The sequence below is a fragment of the Myotis daubentonii genome, chromosome 18 (assembly GCF_963259705.1).
Source record: "Myotis daubentonii chromosome 18, mMyoDau2.1, whole genome shotgun sequence".
In the NCBI taxonomy this organism is placed as follows: Eukaryota; Metazoa; Chordata; class Mammalia; order Chiroptera; family Vespertilionidae; genus Myotis; species Myotis daubentonii.
Window position 1 is genome coordinate 24,083,518 of NC_081857.1, and position 15,727 is coordinate 24,099,244.

A 15,727-nucleotide genomic window follows, 5' to 3' on the forward strand; every position below is an offset into this window, starting at 1 on the left:
AATGGTAAGAAACATGATCAAGTTAAAAACAGCACAGTAAAGGAAGAATCAAGTACCCTGCATTCAAGCCCTGTATCTGTTACGGCCAACTCTGAACTAAAGGTTGTGAACTGGATAATCTTTAAGGTCTCTTGACATTTTCAAACTCTGTTATAGTCCCAGCAAGCATATGAAAATGCTAGCAGCCTACTGTTTCAGTTCAGTAGTTTCATTACTCAATAGGCTGACTCATCAGCAAATATCCAATCTCGCTTGAAAGGTGTATAGTTTACATACAAAAAAATTAATGATATCCTATGCCTCCCCAAACAGACCATAGCAGAACATTGGCACCAATATATTTATTTGGAAGGAAAAGTAAAAGAGACTATATCATTAGAGAGGATAACTACAATAAAAATCTCAGGATTGCAAAGCTAGAAAAATACCAATTTACCACAAGGGTCCACAAATTGAAGGCCACATTTGCCAGGCATGGAATTCCTAAAAGGATTATCTCTGATGATGAGACACAGTCGTCCTCAAAGGAATTTCCACATTTTGCCAAAACATGAGTTTTGAACACTTCACGGTCAGTCCACATTACCACAGAGCCAAGCCCTTTGCAAGGGGTTAGTGGTGAAAATCTGAAAGAATGAAACTCTAAAACACATTGGCTCACAGTAAGACTAATGATAAAGGCCTCTGCCTCAGACTATTTGGAGCAAGGAATGCACTGTGGGCAACTTCCAATTCCTTTCCCCAGTTATTATAGTCTCAGCATCTCCCCTCAGCACTATTGTCTATGCATGGAATGTGAAGGCTTATGGCACTGAGTCTACCCCTCACACAAATATTGTAAAATGGAATAAAACAGATACAATAAACAACTCATGCCACCAGGCCCTGCTCTAGCTTTTCAGTCTGTGAAATCCTATTCCTTGGACGTTCTGGTTGAAATTAGAGGTATTCTTGCTGATGATGGTTTAGATGACACCATAGTCTCATGGGGAACATTCTAGAAAAGATCAATGTTTTACTTAGCATAGCAAGTATGACTTGAGAATTTAATAAGGGCCTAGACCTGGGCTAATGAAGTACAATCCAGCCTTGGTCAAGGCTTTTTCAGTGAAAAGCAATGGAAGTCACTCAAGCTATCTTTAAAAATGAGAATGTGAGGTTCCAGTCAAGATGGCAGAATAGGAGGACACTGAACTCACCTCCTCCCATGACCACATCAAAATTACAATGAAATCATAGAACAATCACCTGGATGACAAGCTGAACAAAAGTCATATAACTAAGGATATCAAGAAGAAATCATGTTGAGACTGGTAGGGGTGGCAGAGATGCAAAACAGGCTAGCAACGCACCCATGTGTGGCAGCTACAGATCCTGAGAATATCTCAGCTGCAAAGGTCCCCCATAAGGAGCGAGGCATCTCAGCCCCATGCCAGAATCCCCAGTCCAGAACACCAGTGCGGAAAAGAGGAGCCACATAACACCTGGCTGAGAAAATCAGCAAGGATTCCATCCATCCTGATGAGACAAAAGGCTGCTGGAAACCCAGGTATCCTCTTAAAAGGCCAACACACAAACTCTTGCTCACAGGCCCTCACCGTAGGCACTGGCAGAGGGACAATGGTTCAAGAGACATCAGAAATATACAGGGAGAGTGCCAAAACCGGTTTGGCTCAGTGGATAGAGCATCGGCCTGTGGACTGAAAGGTCCCAGGTTCGATTCCGGTCAAGGGCATGTACCTGGGTTGCGGGTGCATCCCCAGTGGGGGATGTGCAGGAGGCAGCTGATCAATGTTTCTCTCTCATCGATGTTTCTGACTCTCTATCTCTCTCCCTTCCTCTCTGTAAAAAATCAATAAAATATATTAAAAAAAAAAAAAAAGAAACTGAGTTTTGTGGCTATGAGGGAAGGGCTGGAAGGACTGTCGCCATTATCCCTATGTTAAGCCTTTCTCCCCACATGACCAAATTACAGCATCTTTCCTGTGCTGAGCCATACCCTGACACAGCCAAATCCGAATCTGCATTAGCCTGTTGAACTCCACTAGCTCCATCCTGAGGATTCCATGAGCCCATAAATCAAAGCCTCTGACCAACAACCAACAAGAATCTGAGACCCTCTGTCCAACAGCCCATGAAGAACTGAATCCTACCAACAACCCTGTGAGTGAACATGGAAGCAGATCCTACCTCAGTCCAGCCTTAGGATAAGACCACAGCCCCGGCCAATCAAGGTGTAAAGCACTTTGTAGTCTTGTGAGAGATAATGAGGTAGAACACATCTAAACCACTCCTAGATTTCTGACCCACAGAAATCATAATGTAATCAACCTTTCTTGCTTAAAACTTAACTTGGAGGTGATTTGTCATGCAGCAATAAATTACTAATACACCAGCCTAGCTCTGCAGCCCTGCACCTATTACTCTGGCATCACCAACTGCTATATGTCCCAGTGTCTGATTTCCAAGCTCCCAGGAGAAAGGTTCCAACTGACCCACATTGGCTTGGGTATCCATCACTGGTACGAAGAGCTATGGCCATGAAGGGAACAAAGTTCTTTTGTACAATTACAACTGATCTCCTGTGAGTAGTTCAGTTCTCAGAGTAGAGTAAGTAGGCCAGACAAAAAGTCTTTTTAAAAGGAGATACATGCCCTGGCTGGTTTGGCTCAGTGGATAGAGCATCGGCCTGTGGACTGAAGGGTCCTGGATTCCGGTCAAGTGCATATGCCTGGTTTGTGGGCTCAATCCCCAGTGGGGGGCATGCAGGAGGCAGCCAATCAATGGTCCTCTCTCATCATTGATATTTCTATTAGCAATAATCGCGCCTCGGATAAACCTCATTGGCTACGATACTGCCACTGCGCAAAGCTTCACTGATATTTCTATCTCTCTCTCCCTCTTCCTTCCTCTCTGAAATCAATAAAAATATATTTTTTTAAAAAAGGAGATACACATGTAGTTTTGAATTTACAAAGACTACCCAGGGAAATAAATGATTAACTATGGACCCCATGTTTCTATCACCTAAAATCTAGGGCCTGTGCCTAGTATGACTCTAATACAACCAGGAAGTTCTGTTACTAGAATTATTCTGTTTGTGGGGTGTTTTTTTTAATCCATTAAGCTAGTTGTTGAGCAGAGTGCTGAGAAAACAATCAATTGATTGATTCCATTTGTTGACACAACAAGGAAAAAAAGGCAAGCAGGTGTCATACTAGCAAATAAATGCTCCTCTTTGATGGAAGCCAAAGAAAACCTCTCTAGCCCTAACCGGTTTGGCTCAGTAGATAGAGCGTTGGCCCGTGGACTGAAAGGTCCCAGGTTCGATTCTGGTCAAGGTCATGTACCTTGGTTGCGGGAACATCCCCAGTGGGGAGTGTGCAGGAGGCAGCTGATTGATGTTTCTCTCTCATCAATGTTTCTAACTCTCTATCCCTCTCCTTTCCTCTCTGTAAAAAGTCAATAAAATACATTTTAAAAAAAAGAAAAGAAAACCTCTCTAGGACATGACTACTCCAATGAAAACTCTTTTTTTTTTTCTTAAAGTATTACAAAGAGTATTACACATGTCTCCTTTTTTCTCCCCCTTGACATTCCCCCGGCTTCCCCGACCCCCCAGTGTCTTGTGTCCATTAGTTATTCTCATATGCATGCATATAAGTCCTTCGGTTGATCTCCTACTCTCCCTAACCCTCCTCAGGGTTCCCACTGTAGTTTGACATTCTGTTCAATGCTGCTCTGCCTCTGTATTCATTTTTGTTCATCAGTCTATAATGTTTCTTATTATCCATAAATGAGTGAATTCATGTGGTATTTTTCTCAGCTTCCCAGCGGCCGTCCAGTCTCACAGGGGCCATCTCAGCCTCACAGGGGCCGTCCCTGCCTCATGGGGGCCATTTCAGCCTCACGGGGGCCACCTAAGCCTCACAGGGACCGTTTCAACCTTACCAGGGCCATCGCAAGCTCACCGGGGCGGTCTCAACCTCACCGGGTCCGATTCAGCCTCTCCGGGGCCGTTTTGACCTCACTGCAGCTGTTTCAGCCTTACCAGGGCCGTCTCAGCCTCAACAGGGCCGTCTCAGCCTCACTGGGGCCGTCCCAGCCTCACCAGGTCTGTCTCGACCTCACAGGGGCCGTTTCAACCTCACCGGGGCCGTTTCAACTCCAATGAATACTCTTAAACATGGCTTTGTTTTATAACTGAGCAAAGAAAAGAATGTGGAAGGAGAATTACTAATGGCTAAAGATCTCCATGAAAATATGAACATCATGGTTGGATTAAATCAGCAAAAGAGCTTCTTGTTTCTCTCCCTCATAGTAAGGTTTTCTGATTGCTAGAGAGCATATATTACCAAGAATGCTGGTCCCATGGGAGGTTGGCTGTGGGAGCGCACTGACCACCAGGGGTCAGCTCCTGCATTGAGCATCTGCCCCCTGGTGGTCAGTGCATGTCATAGCAATTGGTCAACCCATCATTCTGGTCATTCAGTCGTAACAGTTGCTTAGATTTTTATTTATGTAGATACACTTGAAACCTATATGATATTACCCAATGTCACCCCAATAAATTCAATAAATTTTTTTTAAAAAATAAAAAAAATAAAAAAATAAAAAGAATGCTGGTCCCAGGGAGTAAAAAAGATTAGAAGAAAAATAGCAAAGGTAAGGACTGACAGGACAAAGAGGTAATAGAAGAAAACCTAGAAATAGATTGGAAATGGGCTTTTAAGTCAAGAAGCAATAAAGAATTTAACTTTATTATTTATAGCACTAATTTATACTCAGGATTTTGAAAGTGAAATTTAAAAATTAGAGAAAGAAGTTCAAAGATTAGTGCTCCTAATCTGTCACCAAGTTAAACTGAAAATCTACTGAAGATTCCTTGGCTTTGTAGCACCAGTACTTAACAGCTGCTATTTACTTAGTCCTAGCCAAGTCTTAAGCACGGATGTAAGCACCTTTGGTACATAACACCATTTAATTCTCACAACAATCATGTAATGTGAACACTATGACGGTTTCCATTCATTACATAAGGAAATTCATCTAAAGCTGACAGAGATTTACAAAACTTGCCTAAGGATGCACAGCTAGAAAATGAAAAAGTTTCAATTTGAATTAACTTCAAAGTCCATAGCCAATCTATTAGCCTCCCATGATATTTCATTTATATGCTATCATTGTGCTCAGAGCTTTGCTTATGTTATCTCATTAGATTATCACAACAGCCTATATGGTAACTTTAATAATCCTATTTTACAAAACAAGAACCTTAGTAAATGCACTGATCACCAAAATGTCCACTGACCCTCCAGCTAAAATCAGCCACTATTTAAGGAACTAACAGGTGTAAAGTGAATACTTTATAAGAATAAGCTTTGTAAACAATGTTTTTTATGATATCCATAATTGATGAATAAATATCATACAGGGAACCCCTAGTGGCATGGGATATTGAACTCATGGTAAACTATTTCTCTTTCCCTCATTTTAGAGGTGAAAGAGGGCCCCTTCTAAATGTGTACCTACTTACATAGCCCCACAAAGAAGCCAATGACTGTTTCAGGCATAAGCAAGACAGATGTGGCTGCTGGGGTGGGGTGGAAGATAACCAGCATACAGACTGTTGTGCTTATGTTGTTCTGTGTTGACATCTGATATGGCTATTCTTGTCTGTGTTTACACGTCCCAGTCATCTGATTCAACCAGACAGGGTTTTATTAATATTATTGATGGTTGCCATAACAACAAGCATGTGAATATACTTTAGCTATGAAATTGTGACAAGTATTTGGTTGATCACAGTCCATAAATTATATCAGAGGGATGATCCCCAGCGGTGAAGGGAGATGGAGTAGGGCATCACTGGATGGACACTTGCTTTGATCTTTTCAGGGAAATTTACATAGTAGTTTCTCCTGAAAAAGTTTACTTCCAGGGCCTTCCTCTGGAAATTTGGAGTTGTTTGCCCCTTGGAGAAAAGCCAGCAACTCAACCACAGACTCTTCCTAGGCCATAAATAGCATTCTGAGTTTGCACCCTTCATTTCCATTACTCTCCCTCTCCTGGCCTTCTCAGATACTTCGGTATTCAGGACATGAATGGAACAAATTTAGATACTAGAAATTGGATGCTTTTCCTTTGCTGCTTTCAGCTCTGGCTTCTTAGGAGACATTCCTTTGGACTGGAGATACTTGCTAAAATTTATATTGAATATTGTGATGGGAGAGGAGAAAGGGCAAGATGGTGGGTATGGAAGACATGTAAAACCATCCCTGCCATTGAGGAATATGTGGTCCTGTTCAAAGGGTAGGTGACTCAAGGGGTTCCTGAGTTGTGAGACTTTTAGTTTTATGACCAGTAAAGTCCAGGGCAAACTAGGATGAGCTAGTCACTCTATGAAGTGAATCTGGGAAATTCACTTTACCTACATAGACTTCGTTTCTCTCAACTCCAAAAATAAATTTAAAATTCTAACTCCTTTGCTTTAATTCACAGTAATCCTCATTCAATGGCAAAAAAAAGGTATGAAATCTTTAAAAAGGAGTACAGAGATGCTAGCCATGTCTGATTGTAGAGCACTGACTCTAGAAAGCCAGGGAATTGGGTTTCTCAAATGGAACACTTCAATGTCCATGATCTCAAAAGCATAGCTTCTCCCTGTGGTGCACCTGGTGTCTTCAAGGCAATGGAGTACTATTTATCAAACTGACTCCCTGGAGCTGTCTAAAGATGTAGTGTACACACTGGAAAAATATTGAACAACCGATCTTAAAACTCCCAACATACAGCTGCAGGTTTGGGATGAATGAGACATGATCAGTAAAATATGTTGATTGCAAGGGCTTACAACTTAAACACAGCAAAGAAGGTACCAGACTGAGGTGTTCCATTTAATGTACTTGCTCAGAAGGGGGTGAAAGAGGGCAAGAGGAACAGACTATAAAGTCATCCTACAGTGATTTCATATCACCATCCCTCTTCCAGTGAGAAGAGCACAGTCATTGGCCTTAGAATAATCCATTATTCATTTCTTTCTAGAGAAATAGGAGTGCTATGAGAATTACAGGTTGGTGCAGGGGAGGGGGTACTCAAAGCCTCCCCTTCCCCAATTTAAAACATAGTTGGGAGCAGAAAATGTGATAAGCAGGTAGACAGTCATGAGCAGAGCAAGGACAATGGGCCAGGTACAGAAGATCACCAGGGCAAAAAATACTGCGTGCCTAGCAACAGGCAAAACTGGAAAACAAGGACCTCTAGCATATTTCTGGTTATGCAGTTTAGACCCTCTAACTTTTCAAACCGCTAGTCATGCAGTCTAAACCCTCCCCTGACCTTCCTGCACCTGGCATGTCACTAGTCACTGGTAGACCTCCTTAGAGGAGGAACAAAGGGCCAAAGGGTGGTTTTATGTGACTCCCATGCAGGCCCTTGCACAACCACTTAAGCATTAATCTGCAGGGATAACATCTAGGCCTCAGTTGTGTTTCAACTTCAGGTCCAAAGAAGCAGCAAAACCAGACAAGCAATGCCGCAGCTGACATCAGGACCAGCAGCACTGACTAATGACCCCCTACCTTGGCACTGACCAGTTAGCGGAGGCCATGATCCTGACAGAACGCACCTGGAAAGCTGATAAATATTTTATTGAGATACTTTTCTGGGACCTTCTCACCTTTAAAAGCCCTTAGGACCAAGTACCTCGAGTTTAACAGCACCCTTCCCCAGCCCCTTTCCCACAGGCACATTTTCTTTGCTTCTCTCTTTTTCCTAAGTCCAAGGGCCCTTCTTTTGCCTTGGTAACGAGTTTCATGAGCCCATTCCTTCTACAGCTTACTTCTTCTACTTCTGTGACTATCTAAATAAGCTTTCTTTTATAATTTGATTCTTGGCTCTGAAATCTTCCTTAGCCAGAACTCGAGTACTGACAGGTTGCTGAACTGACATCCAGTCTGACTCCACCATCTAACACCTGGTGCCATTTTTGTTCTTGCCACCAACAGAAGGAGCAGACAGTCTTCTCCTCCAGGATAGTAGCAAGGACAGCACTATCCACCCACTTTGACTCAGCTCAGCCAATGAAGAAAAAGAGACTCCACCCAAAACACTGTCAGAGCAGTGTGTGAATGAGGCTGAGGAGACAGCTATGAGGCTATGAGGCCACACAGATGATCCATCACTTTCCTTTCTGTGCCCAGGAAGGCTTGGTGCATGTTAGGGCTTGAATTGTGTCCCCCAAAAAAGATATGTTGAAGTCTAAACCCCAGGTACCCATGAATGTGACCTTATTTGGAAATAAGGTCTTTTTAGATGAATCAAGTTAAGATGAGGTCATCATGAATTAGGGTGGGCCCTCATCTAATGACTGGTGTCCTTATAAGAAGAGGAAATTTGGAAACAGAAACACACAAGAACAACATGTGATGACAAACACAGAGATTAGAGTGATGCATCTGCAAGCCAAGGAATGCCAAGAATTACTGGCAGCTGCTGGAAGCTAAGAGAAAGGCATGGAACAGATTCTCCCTCAGACGGAACCTCTCTGAAACCTTGATTTTGGAATTTTGGCCTCCCAAACTGTGAGAGAATAAATTTCTGTTGTATTAAGCCACCCAGTTTGTATCAGTTTGTTATGGCAACCCTAGGACTTCAATACAAAGGTCAAGGGTCTATTCCTGACAGAAGAGTCAAGTAGGACTGCTAGAAACTGAAATTCTTGCCTAAATTACTGTATTCACCTCATTGCATCTTGCTCGCCTTCCTTCCACCCTCCACACTTATGCTAGAGACATAACACTAAAATTCAAATCCTTCAGTGACCACAACCCACCACCCCCCACTTTGCACAAGATAAAAGCAGACCTCACTCATTGGACTTATAGTCCCTTAAAACTATCCTTCTTTTTCATGCCTCAGTGATTTCATACAGATGTGTTCTTGGTCAGTGTAAAGACTCAACTCAAATATCACCTCCATAAGAAGCCTTCCTTCACCTCTGTAGGTGAAGAATATGTCTTATCTGTATTCTGTCACAGAGCTTCAAAAACCCTTGGAATTTCCTGAGTGATAGAAGTGTCTTTGTCTTGCTAATAATGTGACTCATGATGAGCCCCTACTTAGCTTCGGGATGAGGGCAGGTTCACCAGAAAAGGGTTGGGACTTTCAGTCACCAGACCTCCAGGGAGAGGTGTAGGACTGGAGATTAAGTCCAGTCACACAGCCAATGACTTAATTAATCTTAACTATATAATAAAACTCCAATAAAAATGCTGGTCACCCAAGCTCATGGAGCTTCCTGGTTGGTAAACACATTGATGTACTGGGAGGATGATGCACCCTAAATCCACTGGGACAGGTGTGGAAACCCTGTGCTCCCTCCCAGAACTCATCCTACTTGTACCCTTTATAATAAAATTGGAATCATAAGTATAGCACTTTCATGAGTTCTGTGAGTTGTTCTAGCATATTATCTAACCTGAAGGGCTTGAAAGCCCCGAATTTATAGCCAGTCGATCATAAGATCAGGTGACCTGATGTCCCCAAAGTACAGCTAGCATCTAAAGTAAGGATAGTACTGTAGAGGATCTACCCTTTAATTTGTGCTCCCACACTAACTCCAAGTGGTTAGCATCTAAATTGTATTATAATACACCTAGTTGGATTTTGAAAAAGAACAACCCCCTAGTCCTCCTCTCTACCTCATCTCTAGCTGGTACTAGAGTCTGTGTTGTTTTGCATACCTATGGAGGAATCAACCTCTATAATCAATCCTTGATGTTTGAGTGGGCTAATCCCATTTCTTTAGCTCCAGAGTAATCACTGACCCAGACCTGGCCAATAAGAGCATACCATTTCCTTTGGTTGCTTTTTGATGGGCTTGTGATCCAAGTTGACACAATGAGATTAGCTTGACAGAAAAGGACCCTCATTTCATTAGGGTTGCTAAGCAGATAATATGCAAGACCACAGCTGCCTCATCCATCCTTGGCACCATTTGCAGAGAATCTGCCTGAGATTGATGTCAACAGAAAAGAAAGAAGAGCTGAGAGATAACTGTCCTGATAGAGTTTTGAAGTGTCTTGGACTTCCTAGTCATGTTAATCAGTGAATTCTTTAAATCAAGCTGATTTGAGTGAAGGTTTCTGTCACTTGCAACCAAAAGAATCTTAACAATAATCTATCCTTCCAAATGGCTCTCATTTCTACCATCACACTCACTATAACTATTGGTTTGCTTGCCTAGCTCAGGAGATATGTCTTATTTGTCTGTAGTGTCTGAAATATCTACCTCAATGCCTAGAACAGCAGTGCTAACTACCTCTAATAGTAGAACCAATCACTTCTTTTAACGTATTCACTTCCTCCCACCTGTTATCTCTTTCTTCCTCTCACCTTCACCCCCAGCAGAGTCTTACAGGGCAAACGGGGGGTGGGGGGCACCAGCCACGAATCGAAAAAAATGAATCGTTCTTTCTTTCCAGCTGTGTAAGTATGGTTCTCACTTTTCTCATTTGTAAAGTAACAATATCTGAAGACCCTTTAAGAATCACCTGGGAATCTTTTTAAAATCCTGATTTCTGGGCCTCATCCTCCGGAAATTCTGTTTCTTTGTTACTAATGTTGTGGCCTCACCCCATAACAAAGAAACAGAATTTCCAGAGGATGAGGCCCAGAAATGAGGATTTTAAAAAGATTCCCAGGTGATTCTAATGGGCAGCCAAGGTTGAGAACCACCGCTTTAAGGGAAAACGTTAAACCTTCAATGACTCTAATACCTGCTAAATTATTAATTGGTAATTAAGCCAGTGGCTGTTTAGGACTAAGCTATAAACTTTCCCTGGAACAGCTGCATTTTAACAGATCATTCCTGAAGACTGAAAAACCTTAAATGATTAAAATAGAAATGAACGGAGATGTTTCTGAAATCATCCTCACCAGATTACAAAGGTGGAATGATAAGCAATAGAGAGAAATATGTGCTAGGTGTGCCCAGCTCAGTGGCCCCATACATCACATCTTCCATGGCATTTGCTACTGAAACCACCCTTGGAAAGATATAGAACAGGACTAACTGCAAAAGATGGAATCTTATCAAGTCTCTTCAATATGTGTACTACCCCACTCCCCACTCAAATCATCAGAACTAAACCATAAACCAGAATTTGCCCAAAACCCCACTGGTTGGATAGGTGGCTGATTCCATGGTATTGACACTGTGGCCACAAGCTCAAAAGGAAAACATCTGTTACAAAAGAAAGATGGGGGATCCAACGAAGAAAACAAGCCAAACTATGCCTCTCCACTCTTACCAAACAGGAATAAGAGCTAGACCAGGGGTGGGCAAACTTTTTGACTCGAGAGCCACAATGGGTTCTTAAACTGGTCCGGAGGGCTGGAACAAAAGCATGGATGGAGTGTTTGTGTGAACTAATATAAATTCAAAGTAAACATCATTACATAAAGGGTACGGTCTTTTTTTTCAATAGTTTTATTCATTTCACACGGGCCGGATCCGGCCCACGGGCCATAGTTTGCCCATGGCTGAGCTAGACCCACTGTCCACTTAGGACACTGTCACAGGTCTCTAGCTTCTTATGGACAACAGTGTCTTTTTTTTCTGGAGGGTATGACTGGAATGTCTTTATTTTAAGCCAAATTCACCTAAAGGGTAAAGCTACAGAAGAATTTAAAGAAAATAACTATTAAAAGGGGCATAGGTACTGAATCTGGTGTTCCCCGCTCCTACCTGCCCACCCAGGCAGGGTCCTGACAGGACATCAAGAAAGAGAGCTTCAACTGGATGAAGTCCACTTTTCCAACCAAACTCAGAGACCATGCCTAGAAAAGGAGAAGCAAGTGGAGGCACAGAGCGTGATCTCAATCATTCAGACTTTGGATTACTCCCACTACCCTCCTAGGGGTTGACAGAGGGTAGCTATTGAAAGGGGGAGAAGGAAATAGAAAGGAAAGGAGATGTTTCTGAAATCATCCTCACCAGATTACTATAAAATTTTTACTTTCTTTCTAAATAGGCAATAAATGACACTACAACAAGATTCCCAGGGATAGCTAGAAGGTACAGGTCAAATACAGGACTGCTCATGAAAAAAAATGACTTTTTTAAACTCCAGAAAGAAACTTCTATCCCCCTCCCCACCTCACCCTGCTCCTGCTCCCCACTCCCCCCAAAAAACCTTCCCCACCCAGGCCCACTGGATGCTACTCCATGTCTCTTTAAATCATTAATTCCTTGGTTTAAGATCTTAATTTCTGTTATAATGCATGTACTTCTAGGAATATCACATTTTAAGTCAATATGAGCTACTTTAACCTGAAAGTAAATAGGTTCCTATTCTCTACAGAAGTGACAGTGACAAGTGAGGGGATCCAGGAAGGAAAGCGAGGAAGGAGGGATATACAGTGACCATGAATGAACAATGGCACACAAAAGAAAAGGAATGCTGACATTACTGCCTTCATAACTTTGCAAAAAAAAGTTGTCTTGGTAAGGTGAAATCAAAATTCAGAAATATGACCCTTTAAGAGTTTGTACAATGAGCACCTAGAAACCAGCTAAGAATCATCTATTGTAGAAATAAATCATTTGTTTCTACAGCTCATGGAGATAAATCCTGCTTTAGAACAGAAAGTACTTCTGTCTTCAAACAACACCAGTGTAACTGCATTTGTGAACTCTCTTCTCCTCTCTTCCACACAGGCATTACCTGGAATTATTTCCGAGAGAATTAAGCATCTCCCTATAAATCTAACCTCCCTGACACAGGCTATGGAAGGCTATAGGTCATCGTTCCACACTTTGTAGTTCTTGAGCTACTACCATCAGGCTCTTCATACTGCAGTTTCCCAAAACAGAACCTCAGAAAAGAAACTCATTCCCAGAGTTCTTAACCTGTGAGGACTGCCAAGTTTCTCTTGGGTAAGAGCACCCTCTGGTGGTGAATGTCTGGTTTGTGGCATTACAGCTCCACCTCTGGAGGTGTGCTGTCTCCTGAGTTCAACCCTAAATGCTTCCAGATGGAAATGTATTCCTGAATCTCTCTTGGTAACATAAAAATCCACCAATATCAAAGTCATAAGATCTTGGTTCAGGGCCTTGCACTATAATTCCTAGTGTGTAACTTTGGCCTAGTCCCCTCTCATTTTCTCTGTTAAAAGATGCAAAACAATAACAATAGGATCAAATGAAATGCCTGCTAATCAGTAAAGTACTGCCTACATTAAAATAAGAGATGCCATTATGATTTACCAGATACATGCGAATCTCAGAATCAAATAGAAAGTTCTTAATATTTTATTCTTATCCCAATGGCCCCTTTACGCTTTGTGTATGTCACCCTTACAAATCTCTTACACCAATAATTTCCTTCCGGATGCCTGCTTTCAGTTTCTATCAAGTCCCTTTTTATTAACCTCAAGTTCATGTTGCTACCACAGCCTGGTGACCCTGCCTCCAGTTTCTCTTCCAAACCACCTTGCCAAATGCTGCTTTATTGATCTTAATAGCTCTGTTCATTGAGTTACTTCCCACCTTTGGAATGAAGGAAAACTTCCTGTGGCCTTGAGCATGGGACTGTGAGACCCGTATGTACATGAACAAGCAGACATTGCACAGTATGGCTAGAGTCGGCCTGGGGTTTGACCGCATCCTTCTACTCTGGCATCCCTGACATGATTAGCTTTGTGTTCTCTACTTCTTTTCTGCAGGCTGAAAGGCAGTACCTAGTAAGGGACACAAGGCTTTCATCATTTGGCCCATGGCAACCTCTAATGCCTCATCCTGCCTTGCTACTTCACATATACACCACAGGCCACCCAAACCATCTACTGGTTATCCAAAGCCACACACTAGTTATCTGAGTACAGTGCTTTATCATTATCATGTTTCCCTGACTTTGTATGTGGGTTTCCTCTGCCTAAAGCAAATTTGCCCCCCTTCTTGTTAATCCTTATTCACCCTCCAACACCCAACACCAGCATAAACTCCTGGGGACCTCCATTCATTCCTCACCTCAAAGGCTGGGTTAGGTATAGCTCTCCTATGATAATTGCCACTATTATACCAGCCATCACACTGTATCCTAATTGCCTTTTACGTCTCTGTCTTCTCCATTTGCCTAGCATAACATTTGGCTAGGCATTCAATAGGCATGCAGTTTAGTTGAATGAATAGATGATGGATTCTGTGTTACCAAATTCAAAGGCCACATTTTTGTTCTAATCTTACTTCATCTCTCAACAGCACTGGCTGATCTGCTCCACCTTTTTCCCTTACCTTTCATGACATCAAATTTCTGGTTTTCTCCCAGCTCGGGCCCTCTACTGGAATTCTACATGTGGGTTAGAATGCTGTAACAGGAGATCGGATCAAGATGGGAGAGTAGGACAGGATTTATCCCAGGGATGCAAGGATGGTACAATATCCGCAAATCAATAAACGTGATACATCACATAAACAAATTGAGAGAAAAAAACCACATAGTCATATCAATTGATGCGGAAAAAGCATTTGACAAAATCCAACACCTCTTCTTGATAAAAACTCTCAGCAAGATAGGAATTGAGGGATCATGCCTCAACATAATAAAAGCCATATATGACAAACCCACAGCCAACATCATAATCAATGGGCAAAAACTAAAACCATTCCCCCTAAAAACAGGAACAAGACAGGGATGCCCCCTCTCACCACTCCTGTTCAACATAGTACTGGAAGTACTAGCCGTTGCGATCAGACACGAAGAAGAAATAAAAGGCATCCAGATTGGAAACGAAGAAGTAAAACTGTCCTTATTTACAGATGACATGATACTGTACATACAGAACCCTAAAGACTCCATCAAAAAATTATTAGACTTAATAAATGAATTCGGCAATGTAGCAGGATACAAAATTAATGCTAAGAAATCCATGGCATTTCTTTACACCAATAGTGAACTTACAGAAAGTGAAACTACAGAAGCAATCCCATTTACCATCGCACCAAAAAAATTAAAATACCTAGGAATAAACTTAACTAAGGAGGTAAAAGACTTAAATGCTGAAAACTACAGGACACTGAAAAAAGAGATAGAGGAAGACATAAAGAGATGGAAGAACATATTATGTTCTTGGATTGGTAGAATCAACATCATTAAAATGTCCATACTGCCCAAAGCAATCTATAAATTCAACGCACTTCCCATTAAAATACCAATGGCATATTTCACAGACCTAGAACGAACTCTCCAAAAATTCATCTGGAATAAAAAACGACCCCGAATAGCTGCAGCGATCCTGAGAAAGAACAAAGTAGGCGGGATCTCAATACCTTAACTAATAATAAAAAAATTTAAAAAAAAGATGGGAGAGTAGGACAATGCTGAGCTCACCACTTCACATGAAAACGTCAAAATTACAACTAAATTATATAATAATCAGCCTGGCTAACCATCTGAAGACTCGCTGAACAAAAGCACTATAGCTAAGGATATCAAGAAGAAGCCACATCGAGGGATCGAGAGGCAGAACAAGCCGGCCCGCCCCCTCACGTGGTGGTTGGGAATCCAGAGGGACATCAAAGTTGCAGAGGTCCCCGCTGACAAGCGAGAGGTCTCTGCCCCATGCAGGGCTTGCCAGTGGGGAACTACAGTGACAGAAAGAGGAGCCCACCTGCATCAGGCTGGGAAAATCAGCAAGAATTCCACACATCTGGGTGTGACAAAAA

General features: G+C 42.1%; 1 pseudogene; it reads right to left on the bottom strand.

The window, feature by feature from the left end:
* Positions 1–2,799: 2,799 nt before the first annotated feature.
* LOC132221479 (U4 spliceosomal RNA) lies at positions 2,800–2,873 on the bottom strand (annotated as a pseudogene).
* Between the last annotated feature and the right edge of the window lie 12,854 nt (positions 2,874–15,727).